This window comes from Amblyomma maculatum, chromosome 1 (genome assembly GCF_055883805.1).
Source record: "Amblyomma maculatum isolate TAMU_Amacu chromosome 1, ASM5588380v1, whole genome shotgun sequence".
Lineage (NCBI taxonomy): Eukaryota > Metazoa > Arthropoda > Arachnida > Ixodida > Ixodidae > Amblyomma > Amblyomma maculatum.
In genome coordinates this window covers 317077502-317101123 of record NC_139344.1, presented here as the reverse complement: position 1 = coordinate 317101123, position 23622 = coordinate 317077502, and positions in this window count along the sequence as shown.

Here is a 23622-nt window from a genome sequence, read left to right as displayed (position 1 = left end):
AAACTAGGTTCCGACTCAACAAGAGATTTGGTGATCAGTCGTACGCCGAATCGTTCGACACCACCCCAAAACCTCCTGCGCCAAACGAAAGATCAACAAATTTTATACATTGTGGTAGTAAAGGCCCCAACCTCGATGCCAGCCAGACTGAGCTTTATATATAGCGAAACGAAAGTATAGACCTGAATTGCGACTCTGGAGCCCCGCCTACGTGTCCGTTGTTGCTATGCAACTGTCGTTAGTCACGTGGTATATATACGTTGTTGCTACGCCACCATGCGGTGTCGGCACTGTGAAACTACGGCTCACACTATCTACCTCGGATTGGAGCAAGCATGACCTTGAGAAATGCAGTTAGTAGAGCTTACGCTCTAGAAACAAAAGCGGGTATTAAGCGCATGATTATGGCTTTCCATATCAGGAATTCTTCACTTGATCGCTTCAATGGTTACATAGCCATTGTTGGAAGCAGATGTTTTGTTCGTTTTATCTCTCCGCATTTGTTTTCTTGTTTGTGTTCCTGTCTGGTATCCTAGAGACATAGAGAGGGAGAGAATAAACTTTATTTGATTCACAGAATTTCGTGGGTGGTATTTCATGCAAAAACAAAACGGGTTCTTGTGAAAAATGATGACACAATAAACAACATCGATAAGGTACGCGCAGGAAGGGGCTCAGCCACCATCCTTTTTTCTGCTATCACAACAAACAGCCGCGCTACATCCCCGTCCTTGCTTCTGAGCGAAGCGATGGTACGAAGAGCGCGCATGTCTCTCAGACGGACCTTCATCTCCTCAGCTCTGTACACTGGCGACCCTTAATATAGATTTGAACAAGGACCTGCCAATCGTATTTTTTTTTTCTGTTTTTCTTATTTGGTTTCACCGATATGTGCCACTGCAAGCATTTTAGAAAAGCGCTTTATAGCTGGAATCGCTTAGTCTGTTATTTTCTTTTGCAGGAAGCATAAAGAGGGGTATGGGAGAGACAGACAAAATCACTGGCGCCCTAGTTGTTGTCCTCTTTTGTGGGAGCACCCCGCTCATTCAGGAGCAGAAATGCTGACTTAGTAAAATGTCCGCAACAGAGAGAGTATGTCCGCGGCATTGTGCCAGCGTTCACGCCTGTCTTGTCCTTGCATTTCGAGTTTCGCCTCGCACTCTTTTCGTTTGCTAATACTGGGAACGCTGTTCTTTAGTCGTCGCCCACCCCGTCGCCAAGGGCGACTACACTTTATGGCTTATAGACCAGGGCTTCTTTCATCCTATCATCTCTGCTGACTGTCTCTCGTTTCCCCTTCTCAGTTTCTCTTTCTGTCTTCCTTAACTCTCGTTTCTAACGTTTTTTCTTCCCTGTAGTATTTCTCAGTGCTGCCATAAGGCAGCCGCAAGGAGATGAAGAACAGTGGCCTGGGGCCCCCTTATTCTTGCGCATGGAGCCCGAAATTCATCGGGTAGTCATGCCCCTTTCTCTGTTCTGTTTCACTCTGTCTCTCTCAGTGTCCTGATTTTGTTCCTTCTACTGACTAGCTGCTTTACAGGCCCTCTTCTCTGTAATCATTCCTGATCTCCCCCGCATGTAAACTGGCCGCCGCTGCGCTGCATCGCTCGCTCACCATTCCTAGCCTCCTCTCCACCCTCAGTACTTTTCAATACACTTCGTGAAGTCATTTGTCGGCTAATGAAATCTTCGTTAACAAACATTTAGTAGTCGTGTCGCCAGTTGCCTTTCGCTGCGTAACCATGTTCCAGTTCCTTCGCATGCTTCCAACTGTGCATCGACGACAAAGTGTGATCGCTGACTCCCTCATTCGTTAAGTTGATCTCTTGCCTGAAGCTTGGTTCGTCACGGTGTGATCGCAGCGGCCAGTTTTTGTTGAGCACTTTGCGAAGGATTTGAAGGACAAACGCTGCTGCTATAATTGCTATGGCCGAAGCGTGTCGGCCAGAGCCGTCTACGACGTTGGGGCGATTTTGTTAATGGGGGGGAAGGGAGGGAGGCTGAGTCCAATGATCCATATAACCTCACCGATCACGCTAGGTATTTGGCAAAACGAAGGGCGCAAGCTAGTGGCAGAGACTGAGTAATAACAGGAGCGTTGGCTGGGTGAACAAGGGCTGAAGGATGCCGAAAGCGGCAACTAAAAGCTGCTGCCTTTTTCCCTCCTTCGACATGAACTTCGCAAACCAACAAAACGATTGTAGAGAGTAAGCGACGACGCTTAAACATCTGTTAAGATATGCCTAACAGCCTGCTTATGCATAGCTGTCAGACCTGGCTTAAGAATGCATGTCTAGCTAGGCCTAAGTACACCAACAAACGCATAACCAGAGACAACAATGCTTTCGCTTAAGTAAACATGATTAAGAAAGTTAAGTGGCAGCCATTTTTAAGTAGTGCTTGCCAGCACGGAAGACTTAAAATACGATCAGTCACCGTTAAGCGCCTGATCGTTTAGTGCCTTGTCGCCGGAACATTTCTTGGCCGGCGAACAAGCCAAAGACGGTTGACGAACGCTATTTGCATATAGTTTTCATTGGCTACGTCTGTCATACCTAGGCACCACAGCCGTCAGTGAGGCATTGCATTAGGATATGCACAAACCTGAAGGTCGAATGGCAGCGCCAGGCGAGGTGGTTCAGGAGCATTTTGCGAGTAAGGTTGTTGGCCGTCATGCCTGCCCAAGCTGACAGAGCGCTGCGGGAGTTCTTCGCATTGTCTGACCGGAATATAGAATGTTTATGGCAAGGCATGCTGGTCAGTCAACCTTCTTCGGAAGCCAAGGCACGATCGGTGAGAAATACGGTCTATTATAGGCGACGTTCCTCTAACAACGTGCAACAGGTGCTGCGCCAAAAATATGCCTTCGAATCAGGGAAAAGTGGTGCGCAATTGCTGTCTTTTGTGAGGCGTGTGTTCGGACGTGCGGCGAGGAGTGAAGACGACGATGTTCGAAGGAGTGGATGTGTCGCGCCACAATCAGCCAACCATGTTGAAACTGTCTGTACCTAAGGCGGCTAAAAATTTGCCTCGAAACTTCTTTTTGTGTTGTACCACCGGACAAAGAAGGATGATTCGTTACGTTATCTGTAGGCCAGTGTATCAGAAAGACGAGGGAGGCTGTCAGGCGCTGTTTAACCAACACAGGAATATCAACTTATCAAGGATCAAGAAGCAAGCGAGAAATTTGAGCAGTAGGTTGAACCTCGACCAGCTTGTGAAACATATTGAAGAAAGTCAAAGGAAAAGTTTTCAGGTTCAGTTCACAGGTCAATCTCACAAGGTGGGGTGCCCTCTAGGGGTCATGTTTTCTAAAATTGATTATTAGCAGAAAATGGTGGCTATTTTTCAGCACGGAACATTAAGCCTCTTGAACGTCAACAATCCGTTTGTATTTAGGAATTTGGAAAGCGTAGTAGAGTTTATAGAGAAAATTACTACCAAATACGTGACTGTAATGTCTGTTGATATCAAAACACCTGCATTATTCTCTCCCCCATGATCGGCTGCTGTCTAGTGTGGAAGACAGCAATGATTCTTTTGGCTTTGTAGCGTTTCAGAATGCTTCCTGCGTATCTATGAGAGGGTTCATGGAACTGTTGAATATTTATGTGCCCTCGGCCTATACTGAGTGGTACAACGCTGTGTATTTACAGAAACGGGGTATCTGCCTAGGTTCCTGCTTAGCGCCTGTGCTTAGCTACCTCTTTTTTAGCCATTGTGACAGCGTGATTGCCACCACCTACAAGAGTACAAATTTTAAATATTTTCTGTTGCGTTGATGAGTTTGTAATTGCTTATTACAGTAGTCAGCGAGACTTGGACGTGACCTAACCAAATTTAAAACCTTTTCAAACAGAATTTGCATCGCCTTGAGACAACCCGTAAGCTACCGGCTGGTAACAAGTTGCAGTTTTTAGGCTTAATGGTAATTTTCTCCTCTATCGAAGTAAGCTGGTACTACCACCCAGGGCTAACAAATCACACCTGTCTTATCTGTCATCCCACACGAAGGTTTTGAAAAGAGCAATAGTCAATACGTGCTTTACCAACGCCAAGAAAAACTCTTGTCTCCTCTTGATGCCCACCAGCCATAGTGAGCTAGTCAGTCGCCTTTATGAGGCAGGCTAACCCAAAAGACGTGCTTATTTTGGTGGCTTAAGACTTGTCGAAGAGGTGTCGAAGGAGCTGTTCGGAGCAGCCCACAGAAAGACGGCGGTGATTCCGTATATGCAGGCAATTTCGCACAGGATCAAGCGGGTGGCCAAGAAGGCAAATATGAGGCTGGGTTTGTCACCCCAGACAAGTTGTACAAATTGAGCAGAATCATGAATCAGGTTCCAAGCAGCCCTAAATGATGCATTTTGAGGCATAAAAAATTTCGTGGAGGGCAGAAAAGGCGTGGATTATCCGTTATCCTATCACTTGTGGCCGATTACGTACGTAGGGACAAACTGGCAGATATTTAAATGAGAGACTGGCAGAACACAAGCGCAACGTGGCACAACCAAGGAAGGGCAACTTATCTGAGCACTGTTATGACTGCCCCAGTAAAACCTGCAAGCCATTGTTCGGGGAGCGCACTGTTGACGCAAGGAGCAGGAATCGATGCATACGAGAAATAATAGAAGCATGCTTGATTTTCAAGGATGCAGTTGTGTGTGTGCGTCGGGACTTCATCGGTATATCTGTCAGAGAAGTAAATCGCGTTCCTCGGTGGGCATGGCATGAGCGTTCGATAAGAGTCATCTTCTTTTTCCTTTTTGGAGCTCTTTCTTTTTCAGACTTCGCCAAAATGGCCAAGCTCCACCAACTAGCCCATGAAGTAGCCTTTCTTTCCTTAACAACTTTTCATGCATTAATTTCCTTATTAAAGGCACTTTGCCCACTTTTCTCAACAAACCAACTACCAACTCGGTTATTTTTGGAATCAACGTTAGTCGTTTTCATTTTTTTCTTTTCTATTCACATATCACATAGGGAACATATTACTGTGAATGTTTAAGAAGGACGTTGCAACTGCTTTTTACCTGCAGAGAAAAAGTGTGATGTATGTTGTGATTTATGTTGATGGCATTATTCAGTTTATGGAAGAGCCGTGTGATGGACCGTCATGCCGAATCTCTATGGTGACCGTAGTGCGTGCTCCGAGGGCAGTGCGCTTTAGTGCAGGGAGCATATGCTGCTTTTGAAAAGTCTCCAAGCTTGCTGCCATTTCTCGGTGCTTGTGCGTGCCTCTCAGAATTTTCATATTTGCGACGGCGGCAAATTGCTGGCGTATGTCGGGCTCGCATTAGGCAGCCAGATAAGTGGAAGGGAGCTATGCGGGTTTCTCCTTCTCGAACATTTTCTCATGAAATAAATAAGAAGGTGCCTGCGTGGCCTCCAAGCAGCGTGTCTGACTTTTGATACAACGGTCCCAAGTTTTTTCTCAATCTCACGTTAACTCGTACATTCTTTGCCAGCGAAATTGAGTCACCAGGCATACTTGCATGTAATAATCACTTTTTCGTCACGTTGCTACTTCGGAATCAAATTTATATAACGAAACGTTTTAATCGCTTTTCAGTTGCGTGGCTTCACGGCATTTCGGACAGTCCATTCTCTTCACGCCAATGGTGATGGTGGCTGGCGTTACCAGTTTCTTTGCCGTTAAATTCATTCCTTCATTAAAAGATAGCGCCGGACCGCACCTCTACGTCTCTATATATCCCTGCGGACCAAACAGCATAAAAGGAGAAAAAGACGCTAAAAAAGCATCGAAAATATTTTACACTTCACATCTGTTGGAATAGGAACTGCAAAAGCAAACCGTTATGACAAACGTCAAGCTTTAGTTGTTTGCCCTTTGCTTGCTGCACAGGACCTATCTCCCCGGAAATCCCAATGAAGATGGAACAGTTCCCTCACTGCAGTTTGGTTTTGCAGCTTGCAGTTTTATTTCAAGCGAGTTGTATTTAAACTTACTACTGTATGATGCCACGCTTGCAAAGGCTTTACTGAAACTCTTGGACTCAATTTTTGCTTTGCATCGTGAACGTGCCCGATGACAACATTTGGAGGGGGAGAGAGAGAGATGGCAACAAAAATTAGAATCGGGAGCGGGTAAGCGCCCCCGCCTATCGTTTATGTTGGTGACCGGAGGCATTTCTTTTCTTACTTCTTTATAATTCTTCTTTATCCTTTCATGTTGTTGCACCTTTTTGAGATTCTTGCTCAAAGTACGTGGCCGCCACTTGTATGTCTCGATTTATGTTATCACACACACACACACACACACACACACACACACACACACACACACACACACACACACACACACACACACACACACACACACACACACACACACACACACACACACACACACACACACACACACACACACACACACACACACACACACACACACACACACACACACACACACACACACACACACACACACACACACACACACACACACACACACACACACACACACACACACACACACACACACACACACACACACACACACACACACACACACACACACACACACACACACACACACACACACACACACACACACACACACGCACGCACGCACACACACACACACACGCACACGCACACACACACACACACACACACACACTTTACTAGCTCCAGAAACTCGCACAGCAGCGACATTTCCATGGATGTGAAATGCGAAAACGTATACCGCAATCTCCAATGCATGTTTTGAGTGCCTATGGGAATGTACTTGCATGTATGTACTGTTGTGACCGGCGTTCCGGCCGAGGTATGCGCAGACTCCAGCAGCTGGAAATGGAGGCATACCTAGCGGACGCCGGCGAGCGACCGCCAACAAAGGAGCGAAGCGGCGGCGATGGCAGCGGAGTGACGCTTTGTTTCCGGTTGTGGCGGCCTACCCCCGCCTTTCGGGCATTAACCCCCTTGGCACCCACGGCGGCAACAGCGAGAAACCTGGACGCCGGCAAGCGACCCCCGTCAAGGGCAGTGAGGTGGTGGCGACGGCGGCGGAGTGACCTTTCTTTCCGGCTGCGGCGACCAACCCTTCCCGCCTCCCCTCCTTCGTGATAGAGACGAGTTGCCTTTCAGGCCTTAATCCCCTTGGCGCCACGGCGGATAGCAGGGAACTTATTCTTGTGCTGAATGGGCAAGAGGCGCGTCGCCGAGCAGCATTGACCCCGCTCGCCGAATTCTCGAGGCAAGCGGGTGACCTCCTGGGAATTACGCGGGGGAAATGACCGCCGCGAGCGGGCGACTTCGCGGGATGTTTCGCCCTGGTGCCGAATATTCACCACCAGCACAAGATCGTCATCGACATCGGAAAAATTTGCCCTCGCCACCGAAAGATGTGAGAAGAGGCCCGAGCACCACCCTCGGCAGTGGGCGGCACCTCGAGTGATCTCTTGTGCTTACTGATTGGACTGCACAAATTGAACTTTGTTTCCCCAGCTAGGCAAGTGGGGATAATCAACCGTATTCAGGCGGTGGAAATTCTCTCCACCGAGAGCTCCTGCTTTCTCTCTTGACCTGTAAATATCCCACCATGTAAAAAGTTGTATAAAACGCATCTTCTTTGCCTCTCCTCTCTGACTGCTTCTGCTCCTTCATCCCGGCTCCTCATGGTTCGACTGCGGTGAAGCCTGGGCCCCCGAACCCCGGCTACATCAGTACGTCCGTACTTGGGTTTTTTATTGCGCGCTTTACATTATGCATTAGCATAATATTTTACGTTAATCTATTATGTGCGGCAAAGCCCGTTTCTAAGGAAAGTACCCTTTAGGCGAGCGCTTCCTCGCGCAATCTCGCAAGTTTCTTCTCTGTAAAGTTGTCTCCTCCACTTCAAAACCATAAGTGCAACAAAGCACGCTTTACAGGTGACGTAAAAATAGTTTGTTCGCAGGAAGGGAAAGGCGCAGTATCTGTCACACTTGTTTCTGTGGACACCTGAACCGCGCCGTAAAGCCGGAACCGCATGGAGCGTTTTTCGCGAGCGAAAAACGTGACGCGCGGCATACGGCCGCGTTGCCGCCGACGCGCGAGCACCCGCACGAGAAAAAGTGAGCGGCGGTGTCGCGCCGCGTTTTCCGGGTTGCCAGACCACATAACTCCCAACGAGATGAGTTATCTCTGTTACCGCATATATATTATGCCCTTTAAATTACAGGACACTACAATAAAAACAATCATCATGTAGTTATACAGCGACATTTCCCCCAAAGTGTATTTATCAAACTTAATTTCGAACAGCAGCATTGCGTGCGAAACACTACGCGCGAACGAACACGATACGTGAAGCCCGTGGCTCCTTGGACGCGCGCACCAGCTTTACCGAGGCACGGCCGGTCTCGAGGGAGAGAGTGCGCGAGAAGAGAAGCGCTCTCTCCCTCGAGACCGGCCGTGACCGACCGCCGAAAAGGTTCCGCCGAGATGCGCGGAGAGCAGAGCCATCTGTTGGCAAACCAAAAAAACCAAAATGACACGTGACTGCACGCTGATTGGTGGACGCTGACCGTGACGTCAATGGACGCGCCGCGCGAGGCGTTTTTTTCTACGAAGCGTAGAACCACGCGGCGGCGCGATTTCATAGTGGGAACTAGTGGGAACGCGTCAGAATGACGCGCGCGTCCCACCATCCGCGCGGCAATCGCGCCCTAAATCGCGCCATGCGGTTCCGGCTTAAGGGAAGGTAGGAAGGTGGGAGTGAAAGTGGAAAGAGAGAAAGAGGAGCCTTAGTGGAGGTCTGCGGAGTACTTTCGACCACGTGGGATCTTTAAGGTGCGCTGACAACACACAGCACACGGACGCCTCTTCGTTTCGCCTCCATCGAAACGCAGCCCGGGGTCGGGTTCGAACCCGGGCAATCCGGACAGTAGTCGGGCGTCTTACCACTGTACCACCCCGGCGGGGCGACGTAAACTTTCAGAGACCATTTCGGTTACTGTTTGGAGATTACTTCGTCATAGATAGCTCAGTGGAAGGCCACCACTGCGACAACTCGACATGGGGGCATCTCAAGTGCCCTCAAGTCAACCATACGCTTTAGAAAACAATCTCGTCTCGCACTTACCTTCTACTCCGCAGCAAGTAGGCAGGAAACGGAGTCTCTCTGTATGCTAAGGGAACCTACACGCATGATCCACGCTGAACTGTCTCAGTGAACATGTTCCTTCTGGATATCATCTTGGCGCAAAAGGAAGCCTACTTCTCTAAGACAGTGTTTTTTAATGACGTCAAGAAATGAGGCAAGGAAAGTTCTACAGATACCGAGTAATGAAACCTACACAGATCCATCTTAATGTGGGATAAATGCTTGTGCATATATGTTGGTTGGTTTGTGGTGTTTAACGTCCCAAAGCAACTTCAGGCTATGAGAGACGCCGTCGTGGAGGACTCCGGAAATTTCGACCACCTGGGGTTATTTAACGTGCATTGACATTGCATAGCACACGGGCGGCTTGCTTTTCGCCTCCATCGAAAATATGTGCCTACGCGTCTTGCAAAAATGGTGTTGAATGGCTGTCATTCTTTATTCATGTTTAATTAAGTTTAATATGAGCACATCGTCACATGGCAGGCGCTATCTACTGTAGTTGCGAAGATTTGAAGGAATACTATCGCATGACGTGCGGGACATGAAAGCTCGTCAGCAAAGTTTGAGCAGTAAACGATGCACATTCCCTAACCAGAGCTCCACTTGTTTCAGTTTAGTGCGAATTTCGGCCCACCACAACACGAAAGGTCAACATTACCTCAGGGTTAATAAGAATACCGTACTAAAATTTTCTTTCACCTGCTCATGGACTTATGAAATACGCGCCAATAACAACCAAACGGTATTTCGCGTACGAGCCGACTACACTTACTTTTAAGGGACATCTGTTCTCCAGCGGTCATATTTACGTGATGGAGTCTAAAGAATAGTGGACCCTTTTCAGGCCAAAATCTGGTCCCCTGCGCTACAGTGCCCAAAATAGACGTGCTTATTTGTTGTATTCAAACTTGCTCTCCAATACTTGGATGAGAAAATTTGGAGAGTAGAGGGACTAGACACAGAGGAAACTGAAGTGCAAAAAGCATGAATTCAGCACAGCCAGTCTTCACATACCGCCCGCCTGTAGCAGGCAAAAGTTTCTGCTAGAAAACCCAATGCCCACGTGCACATGGAGCTACTGGCTCCGTTGCAAATGCCTTGTAAGGCTGAAAAATAAAAGAAGGAATGACACTTCCATTTTTTTGGCTCAACTTTTCCCAAAGGCAAAACATTTTGTGCCATTAATACGAACGTTACAGTAGTTACTGAGTGTTGTCGGAACAAACGAGAGTTAAGGATACGTTTGATCGCTTAGGCTCCATATGTGATAATGCTAAAACAAATTACAGGACCAACCTCGGGATCTCAAAGCCCTGAGAAAGAAGAGATAGACCAGCCTGCCCCAACTCATTAAAGCATTTAATTTCTGCCGCAAGGTCACGCCTGTCTAACGCTTAAAGAAAGAGGTATTAAATATTATATTCAAGTAGAACTAACAACAATCTCCCGGAAACAACGAAACATCCATCAGACAGTTACCACGCAGAAAAGACTTTTTTTTTTTTTTTTTTATGCAGTTTACTGTGTAGTTCAACAGAATGACACTTCTCGGCGAGCCCCGCTTCGCATCACCACTAAACGTACTGAACGGTATCCATAGCTAAATCTCTCGATGGATCGTCTCCCTTACAAACTTCGTATGTGAGCTCGAGGCACTTTCGAGATCTTTAAGGATTCGTCACCGTTTGCGAAATCGTAGCTGCTTTCGAGCCATGCCCACCAGTGTGCGTGCTTCAGCCCTCTCATGCGCATTCTTTCTTCCCTGCCCTTCTCAAAAATGAAAGCAAAAACGTAGGGGCGTGCGCGGGGAAAGGCGGAGTTTGGAACCATTCGAGGAGCTCCAGACTCGCACCTCGAATTTCCCATCGCCGCTGATGTCGCCATAAGGTTTTAGAAAAATCAAGTTAATAAAAAAGGGAACATCCGAAAAAAAAAAAAAGGAAAGCAAAAATGGTTGCAGACGTAACGCGTCGCCAATCGGCACGACGCTTTTGTCTCCAACTACGCCGCGAAACGTAGCTGCCGAGGATGAAATAGGGCAGGAGATCTAAGAGAAGAATTGAGCTTTCGCGTGTTTCCTCCACGATTATTCGGTTCCATTGGGCGTGGTAGTCGGTTTTTCTTTTGTCTTTTTTTGAATTTTTTTTTGTCTCCACTGCGAAAAGCAGAAGCGAGAATTCTTCACTCGCTTGTGTACGTGATAGTCTATACATTAAACATTTTAAAGTCCGCTTCAAGGCTGCGCCGTTCAGCATGCCGGCAGATATGCATTTGCTTGCTTCATTTCTTTGTTTACTTTTACTTATTGTATTTGTCGCCTTCACTGGCGAGGGTCAGGTCGTATATATAGCTGCGCCAGATATCAAAGCTTGCAATAAGCCTTACATATTGCTACGCCACGTAGCCGCTTAAAGAGGAGTATGAGTAAGAAGAGGAGAGGCATGTGCAAACTGATCGGAGGTCTGAGCAGTCTGCGACCATCTTTCATCCTTAGACCTATCACCTGTTTTAAACCGCTTCATCCTCCAGATTTGGTTGACGAGCTGGGTGAAAACGTCCCAGATTCGCCAATACCCTGTCACTGCTGCCGTGCAGCAGGTTTGCCACTATTATCGACTCAAACGTTCCTTCTAACGGCCGCCATCCAAGCGATGCAGGCTCAGGAAAAGCGAGCTGAAAAAGAGAAGAACCCAGCCCCATCATCGAGAGCCGTGTACATTGCACGGCGAGCCTGAAGAGGAGGTTCAAGAATCGCTCCGACATTATGAAAAATGCCGCAAGTACAACAGTTGAAACTGTACCGCCCGCCTGTACAACGTTGTGTTATCCATTGCAGGCACGGCTCGGACTTGGTTTGACAACCCTGAAGAAGTCCTTGCGACCTGGAGCCGTTTATTGAAGAGATCACTAAGTCCTTGGGAGATACTTTTGAGAAGAAAAAATAAGCTGAGCATCAACCTTCCCACAGAGGCCTGCTGCTAGGTGAGACATGCGCGCGATACATTGAGGGAATATTGAAAACTTTTCGCATTTTCAATCGGTAGATGCTAAAAGAAGACAAGATAGGACAAGTTCTGAAAGCAGTTGCTCAGAACGTGTATAACGGGCTCCCGAATTTGGCCGCCTTTCCTATTAGCCAACTGTAGCCAGTATCAACATCCCGGAGCCTGATGACATCACTTATATCGTCAGGAAGATGGTACGCGAGGAGTTGGCTACTCAGCAGCAAAGTAAACATTTTGACCTACCCTACCAAAAATGATGAAGCTCTATGCCACCATTGGAACAGCATACGTCATGGACTGCACCAAATAACAACGACCCATGTTACAACTACGGTGTTGGGAGAACCCAGCAACCGACGTCGAACACTTACTTCCAGCAGCTTCCATTCAATGCGGATGAAGTGCATCGTAGTGCGCCTCGTAGCGCTCCGTCGCCTCTTTTCGGACTCCAAGAGATTTTGATGTGAACTATTAGAGCCGCCAGCCACCGATATGTTACGGCCATGGGTGCAGCGGACACATCTGCCGCTTTTGCCCTCGTGGCCAACTTTCTCGGCCCCCCGTACAATGAGCACCATGCTTTAGGAATGACGCCCAGTGGGAGCAGCCACCCGAAAACTTCTATCGGCCTCCTTCCTCGCTGCGCAGTGCACGCAATGACTCCCATCTTTCCGGTCGCAGCATTGCTTAGCCGCTGCAGCGACAAGGCCTTTCATCATCCCCATGTCGCCTCTTCCTTTCTGCACCACTAGATGCTGCGATGCTGGAAACTAGATGCTGCGACCGATGGAGGTAAGGTCGCCGAATGATCAATTTCTCAAATAACTTTGCTTATCATGCTAAAAAAAAAGTGTCAGTGTGAGTAGACAGAGTTAAAACGGATGCTTGGTTGACACTGTTGCCGCTGTGTCACTTATGAGCCTTTCGTTTAAGAACTACCTTCAGCAAAACGTTACGTTTGTGTGGGCGAGGAACGGTACGTATTGTGGAGTTGGGGGTAAAATTTTAGTTCCCGTTAGCCTGTGCGCAGCTTCAGTCGTGCTTTTTGCCGAGGGCTACAGAACAGAATTTGTTGTATTGAGACGTGCCACACGTGAAGTGATCCTGGGTGCTGACTTTTTTCGCGAGTGTGGTGCAGCACTAGACTTTAGTGATGGCGATATTTCCTTAAAGCCTAAAATTAACCCGGTATTAGTGGATAGCTTGTCTCAATATCATAAAGCAGTTCTCTCTTTGAAGGAAGATGCGCTGCTGCCTGCGATTACGTCTGCATTTTTGCCAGTGAAATCATCCGAACATTTCGTGGGCAAACACTCAGTAGTCGTCGAGCCAGATGTCTCGAACGGGGCGAAAAAATTATATATATTTTGGTCCCCAGTGTCGTTGCGATGCAGAAGCCGCTGTCGTTGCAGTACCAACATTCACTCGCTTCTTCCCGCTCAAAAACTAAAACTAAACAAATGCGACAGCCGGGATGGCGAAAGAACTGCTGGAACACACAGCGCGGCGACCGATGCCTTCGACAGACTGAAATTTCGCTTTTACACTTCATCCGGTTTTGCCCCTTCGCCGCTGACCGAGCAGTCACCAAGGTCATTAGAGTGCATGCGCAGTCTATGGCTCACTCTCCCGAGGAAGGCAGCATTACTCGTATCAGCAAGCTTTCGCTGCATAGGGTTTTGTCGAAAAAGCAACGCGTCTAACATAATGCACTTTCAATGGCAAAACGCACGTTAGAGCTTTCATCTTTCAAATTGTCTTTTTGGTGACGACCGTGATCAAAATATCAGTAATTACTTCCGCATATTCTTACTATAGTTTTCTCTGAAACGCCTTCACTAAACATTGCAGGGGTTCCCTTAAGTTGCTTAAGTGCCGTACTGCGAAATTATTGCGATTTCTTTGACGTCGCCTGATAGATTCGTCCGGCACTGCACAAATAGACTTCGGCCACATAGGTCAGGTGGCTTATTCGTATGGCATATTTACGTATGTTAAATGGGGCAGATAAAACTTCATGATGACGATGATGTTTACTGCATAGCACGAGAGCGTGTTGCATTTTCACACGAGGCGTGATCCGTGGCTGATCTGTTCTTTCTGACGCGGGTTTAAATTCCAGTTGCGACAATGGTGTTTTCTCAGTTGACAGTTTGTGCGGACACGCTGTGTGCGGAAATTCTGCTCTGGTCGCTCATGAGTCAAGGAGAGCTTTCGCATTAAAAGCCTACCGACGCCACACGCTTGACACCCCAAAATACAAGAAAGATATGGCATGAGAAACTCTCCCACTGTTTCGAAGCCCTTGTGTTATTAGCAGCTCCAGGCTAAAAGAGTGTCTTCGGGCACCACTCCGAAAAGGTTTTGCATGCATTTTTTGAGAGGCATGGCCTTTAGTTTTGAAGCGTTTCCAGCCGTGTCTGGGAAGCAGCTTAAATGAGATGACTTTCTTAGGGGTTCTTGACAAGACGAAAAAGAGATACTTTAAATGAGGTTTGCCTCGGCCGCATCCTATAAGGCCGCCGTTTTGCCGCCTGTGAGGCCTTGCAACACTGTAAAAGGATTTCAGCACAGAGACTTTCAATTCTAAAATCATGGTGGAGTGCTTCCTACTTAGCGCACCTCTTGCTGTTTGTCTGTCATCTTTACAGAATGAAATAACTGGAAACAAATATGCCAATAATAACGAAACAATTAAGGCCTCATTCAGTGGAGCTATGACATCTTGTAAATGTCGACTGACCTAATCAATGGTAGGGTAGAACGCCTTACCCTCGCTGGTCTCGTTTTAGTTACGCTGGGACACGTTGATGTGATCTGCCAGGGACATCGAAGAAATAATGGCATAGTGGCGCCACTGAATGCGTTCCTCCCGTTTCTCGCATGGCCATTTTCTTTCATAGCTGCGTGAACAGGTTGTGCGTCAAAAACGTACTGCCCCTGTCATAATCACGAGCAGATGTAAGCGCGAAATGGTCACAGACATTGAAATGCAGGACAATGCCGAAGCGTACGCGGCCACGACGTCGCGCCGACCTGACAAGAAAAGCAGCGCGTGGTCTCCAAGCGTGTAACCATCCCCCTGCCAAAGGGGAAACTACATAAGCTGACGTCACAGCACAGTGACCGACATAATAAGCAATGTATAAACGCGCTTGAAACTGCTGGCGCCTCGACCATCGGCATCAGGCGGTGTTCTAGGTGCGTGAGTAGTGAGTACGTGGAACCGTGGCGCTTTTTCTGGGGACGACGAGGAAGCCGCTCTCCCGCGCAGCGCCTCTCTCTTCTCGGAGCGGAGATCTAGTGTTGTTAAATGTCATTCTGCTCGCGGATGATCGCGTCCCGATTTCCGGATGGCAGGAATTCATTGCCTGGATAAAACGACATCGGTGCCCGGATATGTTAGCGCTAGGTTTTGGCACGAGGTTACCTCAAGGCCATCGACACGGGAGGTAAAATAATTTCATTTTGAATAGTCGCGGCGAATGCCTGAAAAATACCATACTCTCCCCCCGCGATTTCCCACTCGCTCGCGTTTTGAAGCCCACGTGTGCTCGTCAGTTATTCGTCTTCTTGGTGCGTGCGCTATACAGGGTATGTTTTGTAGGCTAGGCGCACTGACATTCATACACCAGACAGACAGCCACGCAGCAACGGCAGATAGCCAGCCGCATCGAATATGTGTCATATTTTCCCCCAAGTAACCCTAAAAAGGCCCGTGTGGGCAGCTTGGGGGCATGCTCCCTTTCAGCCCGGCCACGACCCATGCGAATCCCTTTGACCTAGCATCTCTTCTAATTGATTTAGGCCCACAGTTGCATCGAATCTGCACTAAAGTGCCCGACAAGAAACCGATATGAGCAGAAGTGGATATGAGCCCTTTCCAGCCCCACCACAGGCCATACGGAAACTATCGAGGTTTTTGGTGGGCAGCCCCATTTGGGGCAGCCAAGGAGTTTTCTGCAGGAAGCCCACAGTTTCATTTCACCTTTCCTCCAGTATCCCAGAACGGCCCTACGTAGGCAACGAGCAGGCATGCCCTTTTTTAGCCCCGCCATGGCCCATGCGAGACCTATTAGGCTTTTGAGTGGGTAGCCCCATTTAGGTTAGCCCAGGCTTGTTGAACATAAATCGCAAATTTCGTTTGCATTGGCCCAAAAATTTCCCAAGACTAAGCCTTGAGGGTCAGATGTGTAAATAAATGCCACGACTACATGATGTCCTATAATGGGAAAACCAAGGACAAGTCCAATTTCGGCTTGCCCACTTGAACCCTAAAGGGGGCCCTCATGGGTGTTATTTTGGTTGCTCCAGTCCAACCTGTCCATACGGGACCAAGGAGGGCTCCATATTGGGTGCTACATGGCACAGGATACATGGCAGTAGGAACAAAGTAAAGAAAATGAGGGGTAAAAATATTGCAGGGCGTTGGAGTAAGAGACACTCGAGCATAGGGAGGTCAAGAGGGCGGCACAAACCCCGCGCGTTGACCCCGTTGTATCCTGTTCAGGAGACATGACTAATTACGGTACCGGGTTGTTACATCAGACGTGCCATCTCCGGCGCTGCAATATCGAGCACGCCGACATACACACCCAGCACAAACACACACGTACGCACGCACACATATATGCACACCTGCTGCGACGATCCTCTGCTTTGTACAGCGGCTTTTACTGGCCGCCGTTTAGGCACACCTCTCGAGTGCCTCTTTTACGTGCATTGGCTTCTTTCAGCCTCACTGGGATGTTTACCCTCTGAGCAAGAAGACGAAAAAGAGAAGTGAGGCATTTGAAAGTGCCTTCTTGGCTTTGCCTTTTCTCTTCTTTGTCGGTATTTGTATTCCTCGGTATTTGCGCTATCACCCAATGTATACAAGAAATAGTTCGAGAAACATCTTCTGCGGGATCAAACTAGCTTTTCACGCCGAGCGCTTCCTTAAAACAGCTGTTCACCTGAGGGTTTCGCTTTAGGTAGTACTTCCTTCGAAGGTTGTTGAATGCTCTCAACATGTGCCTAGTAACAAGGGTTCTGCCTCCTTATCGAATCCGTAATTAGAAAGTTGTTTTCTGGCGTTTAATAACCTTCCCTTGTTTTTTACGTCGCATTCGCAGTCGCGACATTGTAACACTTCACGTCTGTACTTTTTGTGCCCCTAATGGCGTCGGACTTGTTTTCTTTACAGTCGAGACGATGAAGTTTACGTTCAAATATGATATTGAATTTATAACATGAAATGGAGAAAACAAATACGAAGTCCCTTTTTTTTTCTCACTAGCACTCCGTGCTACAAGCTGCGAAGTTTGAAATGGGCACCTTTTTCATAACTACTGACAAGAAAGTAACGCAGAAAATGATTACAGATGCAGAAGAAGAACTTCCCAGAGACCCCTTACATCTTTGCATAAACTCAGTGCTAAGTTGGCGCAATTCAACTCCTCGTAAACAATAAAATTTAGTGGCAGAATGCCTTAGCAGGCTTCAAAAGTTTGACGCCGAGCTGTTACTGAACGCGTAAAAATTTAAAAAGGATGCGTAATAGCCCCATTCCTGGCTCTGAATATTTGTTTTCTCTCATCGTGAAAGGAAACCAATTTGGACACGTGTCTGCGCGCATGCTTTCGAATGTGCAACCTCCCGAGCTCTTCGACTTCGTCCTTCCCATTCATCGAGCAAAAAACGAAACCAAAGACGCATCCGAAGCCGGAGCACCGCCTACGCATCCAGCCGCACCATGGCCGCTCAACGCAACCCGCGCAGCACGCACCGCACACGTTTCCGGTGCTACCGTGGGTGAGGTAATTAGCGACGATTTCTAATCGCGGAAGTCGTCAGCTCCCTGGCACCAACCCTTTCCATATTCTTCGCTGCTCTTTGACCCTCTTCTCAAACCTTCTCGAATGCCGAGTTGGTACGTGGCTGTTCCTTTTATCTTTTTTTCTCCTCTTTTTCTTTATCTTGTTTCTGCTCCTGTCGAGCTCCAATCCTCTCCCGTTCCGTAGAACGGCTCCTTTTTGGAGGGCCTATCGGTGGCGGCGACAATTTCGGATGTGTTCGGGAAAACATTTCTGCTTCCATTGTTCTTTTTTTTATCGCTTCTCCTTGTGGAGTTATGGACGAATACAATTTGTGTTTCGAATAGCACGACGGGTTTATTGCGAACGACGCCGGTGCGAGATGTTGTCCATATTTGTCATCAGCACGTGTCAGCAGCCCTTAGTCTCAAGAGGAAAGCTAGCAGCGTTGAACGTTCGAGAATCGCTATATTACTCTGCAAAAGCCATTGTTTGTGAACGATCACAGGCGAGAAGGGGGAAATGACAGCCGCATATTTGGCGGTCGCCGTCGACAAAATTGAAAGAGCATCGCCTAGAAACGCGAAGAGGCTGATGGTGCTCCCTAGTAGTACCGAAGTGAATTTCAAGATACGACCAGCATAGACTGCGGTGGCTAGATATTTACGATAATGTGGGGCTACAGTCAGCATTGGCCAGACCTTTAATGACATCAGTTAAATAGAGGTCACATGGACGTAGTTAACTGGAAGTTGTTGTGGAAATGGTGATTGTGACGATATTGATTGTTACAGTGGCCAGCTGGCGTTAGGTGTTATTATTCCACGAACAGTGTCCTCAAGAACAAGAACAACTTTACCGAGTGCGATTATGTACAGAAGAGAGACCAATTAATTTCGTGCACGCCAATTAGTGGTAGGTGCCACCTCTGAGAGAAAAATGCGATCAAGCTCAGACGACAGCTCATCATATCACTGCACGCTTTGATCTCGCTACGAAAAATGTATTTTTTATGTTCACGTTTGCATGCTTCCTAAGGTGCGCGAACTATTTGCGCCCCTAAAAACATACGTCTTTTAAAACCAGTTAAAACGCCATAAAAATATTAAAAGGCTTGTCTGGATTTTTGTATCACTTTTTTTTATATTTACGCAAGCAGAAACTCATTCCTATGTCGCTCAATATTAGTCACGGCATTTGATGAGAAGGGATTTCGATGTTATACTCAAGGACAAATTTATTTGCCCTCTCGAGGAGAAAAGCTTCCTGTCCAGCACAGAATAAAAATTAAAAAGCTACAATTAATAAAGATAATATAAGGTTACGCTAATAAATCTAAAGAAAGCCAGTTGCAGAATAGAAAGTCTGCACAATGTATGGAAAGGACCAGGCTCACGTGTGAGTCATAGAGAGTGCGTAAGGAGATTTAAATTATGTGAAAGCTATCCTAAAAAAACGTTCACCTGGGGCCCGCCGTGTGTATCAAGGTTGTGCACTTTCTTGTGCTTACTTTTTTTATAATCGTAATGCCTGTTAGCAGGGGCACTATATTTTGTGCGGCGTGAATTTACATGACTAAAGAACAGGAATTGGTAAAAAAAATGGCGCCAAACCATGCAGACCACATGAAAGGAAGAAGACATGACCCAGGCGCTTGTTATTCCTTTCAAGTAGTCAGCGTGGTTCGGCGCAAGTTTTTAACCAATTCAAGCATGCATCAATTAGCCCAAAAAGAAGTGTTAATAGCGAACAGGAGCTTGCAAACACCGGCAAGCGCTATATCAATATTTTCGCGAACGAAGCGCTCCAAGTAACAGTTGTTATGAGGGACAAGGTCTCTGTGCGCAAAGTGGAAAACATGCATTTGCAATAACGAAGACCGCTGTTTGCAAACGGCGATCCAAAACTGCTCCAAACCTCCATTCGGCTGCCTATCACATTTAGCTGTACATGGGAACAATAGCAACGCACCAGAGGCAGAGGTATAACGCATCTTGCACTCAATGCACATAATTGTTTTTTAAATCTAGGAAAGTATGGAGCATTGCGGATATGCTTTCTTACGTAGCTTTAATTCCAGCCACAAGTGACTGGAGAAATGTAATGGCAAAAACAAATGGACTGCACATGCGACATAGCGCCTTCCCCCAGACTTTTGCATCTTCAGTGAAGGGAAGAGCGAGAGCAGCAAGCGAAGCAGATAGCGCAAACTACCGCGAGCCGTTAGGAAACCTCTAGGGGTAAAAACTACAAGAGCTCTTCTAATGCTTTTGCTGTTAAGACAAGAAGGTGCTTCGGCATTCGTCCTCAAGCGTATCAGGCCTACGTATGTTGTGTTTCTCTTCTCGTCCTTCACTTCTTCGCGCTGTACCACCCACAATGAACTACGTCAGACAAAAGCATGCTTGAAACATTATGGGATGGTGCGACGAAGGTTCTAATCACTATAGAAACTTTCTAAAGGGTGTTGGAAAGCCATGGTCTATCGCCAATATATAAAAACTGAAGCCGCAGCATCCCTCAGGTAAAACAAAAGATGAGATACTGGCAGAAGCCAGTTAAGAAGCCGAATGATGAAAAGGCTACCCTTCTATCCTCCTTTAATACACTGTATACAGACCAGTGCTCGGGGATTTATTGGTACAGGTGTAGGATCATAAAGAGTATACACGAAATAGGGAGCGGAAATGGGCGGCTGATTGATATGAACTACGATGTGCTCAACGATATGAAGGAGTCATAATAATAATAATAATAATAATAATAATAATAATAATAATAATAATAATAATAATAATAATAATAATAATAATAATAATAATAATAATAATAATAATAATAATAATAATAATAATTGGTTCACAGTAAGGGCAAGGCGCAGTATCTGCCACTCTTGTTTCTGTTGAGTGTGGTTCTGCGGCTAGCGTAGGTCTGAAGATTGCTGAAAACTCTCCAGCGCTTTATTTGTACCTTTTCGCTCCTGCACAAATTTTTCTGAATACCGTTTACTTTCGTGGACTGGCAGGCTTGTTTTAATAAGTGTGTTAAATCTTGGCTGGTCATTAGTGCGAGTCATTGTTGCCGAAAGGATGCCTAGCTTTGTCGGTGTCGCTAAAAATACACGGGGTTCACCTGTTCTGTCGCAAGAAGAGGAGGGCAATGCTCCCGTCTTGAGCTCCTTTAACAATACGAACAATCCCTATTTCAGTCAGAGCATTGCCGAGTGGCGAACAATTGCCCCGTCAGCCATATTATGTTTCAGCGCAGGAACCTTGAACCATTGCGCAAATCATTATTTCGGTTTCAGGTGGGCTTTCTCTGCAACGACAAGTATGTAAGGCTCCAAAGGTACAACTGAGGAATGGAGGTAAACGCGAAAGGAACAAGAGTCCTTTTTTCACTGCATTTGTGTTGCTAAGCCAATAGGAGGTATAAAAACAATCCCTGATGTCACAACATGTTACTTGTTTATTTCCTCCTTTTTTTATTTGTTATCCAACCATATGTGTCAAATCGTGACTAAATTCTATGGCATCATCAAATAAAGGTGCTTGAATAAATTCAGTAAAGAACCAAGATGTTCGTGCTGAAGCGTATCAAAAGAAATTGAAAAGTTTTTTTTTTTTTTTTTTTTTTTTTTTTTTTTTAAAGCCAGCAACTTACCTGTATGCTGGACAACATAAGCCCAGAATGAATATTTTGTACGCACTAAAGAGGGGACACAAATATTTGTTACTTTACTTCACATTAATTTTTTGCAGTTATTTGTTCGCAGTAGTTGACATAAATTTTAAAATAAAAATGTCGTCCATTCCCCACAAAAATTCCCAACATTTTTGAATCGGTGAACGTTTGACCTTGAACAGCCGCGAAGAAAAAGAAGACGACGACGATGACGACGAAGAAGAAGGAGAAGAAGACGGCGACGAAGAAGATTAATAATAAGAAGAAGACGACGGAGATGAAAGAAAAGACGACGACCACAAAGAAGAAGACGACGAAGAAGAAGATGAAGAAGTATAAAAACGAGAAGACGAAGAAGAAGACGACGACGACAATAAAGAAAAAGAAGAACGTTCATTCAACGGCAGCTAATGCTTTCGCTTCCCATTCGGTTCAGCAGCATAGAACCCTTCTCATTTATATGTGGGCTGGTAGCTTACGCTCTCGCGTCATACTCTTAAAGAACTAGTTTAAGTGTCTCCAATAATATAGCGCCTTACACTGATAGGGCGTGATAGGAGAATAATGTAGCAGGCGTAAGAAGCTTCCGCCGTTGCTATCTCAATTCAAATAGGGTTAACCAGATTTAAACCACTAGCTTTTTATGAATGTTAGCGTAATAAAGCGTGGAAGTGATCGACTGGAAAGTAGGAGAAAAAAAAACACGCATTTAGGAGATCCGAACTCACGACCTCCGAACTCAGCTCTACCGGTGATATATCACTAACCTACGGCGACAGCTGTTTAACCTTTTGTTTTTTGGGTATTTATAATGGGGGGGGGGGGAGGGAGTAACCTATCATTGAGTTTCCTCCGACACCCTCCTCCACAGCGGCAGGTGTGGAATGTCCCGTGTTACGCGAGTGTCACGGAGAACGTGATTTCGCGGGAAAGGTGGGAGCTGTGTCATAACTACCTTACGATACCTAAAACATCAAAGTCGCGTGATTCGAAGCCCTCGTTAAGCTAATCGCTTTACGTTCAAAACCACAGTTGAGACTAGTCAAAGGCTTAGTTACGCATGGCATTTTGCGACCATTTCGCGAGACTGCTGACAGTCGCAGCTGCTTTTTCGCCCTGACAGAATCGCTCCGGGGCTGTGACGTGCCGAACCACGTTCCCTTCAATGGCACGCTACGCGTGGAGCTTTTGAACTTCTTTTGGGCCGTTTGCCCTCTCAGAGCAGAGGGTATACGTTGCCATTTTATCCTATAGTTTCGTATTTGTCTTGCAAGAATATGTAAGGCCTATTCCCTTTTTTCATTCTTGTTCGCAAAGCACGGATCTTCCTGCTAAGTTCTAAAAAAGGTTTATTGTATGCCTCTGCTGTTTAGAAATGTATGCCGTCCGTATTGGCCCGAAATTCGCTCTCTCTCTCACACACACACACACACACACACACACACACACACACACACACACACACACACACACACACACACACACACACACACACACACACACACACACACACACACACACACACACACACACACACACACACACACACACACACACACACACACACACACACACACACACACACACACACACACACACACGCGCACACACACACACACACACACACACACACACACACACACACACACACACACACACACACACACACACACACACACACACACACACACACACACACACACACACACACACACACACACACACACACACACACACACACACACACACACACACACACACGTGTGTGTGTGTGTGTTTGTGTGCGTGTGTGTGTGTATATATATATAACAAATTGGGCATGCGTTCATTGCACATATCTAATTAATCTCAATCTCCATTTTTCCATTCTCACTGTTTGTAATTGTCATTTTTGTCGCATTTTTTATTCTGTGTACACAGTGAAGAAGTTTATGTCGTACTAGTGTTTGCTCACGTAATGTGTCCCAGTATGCGCCGAATTTTTTTTTCTAGGTCCCGCGTGTTGTTATTGTCCTCTGTATCCTTGACT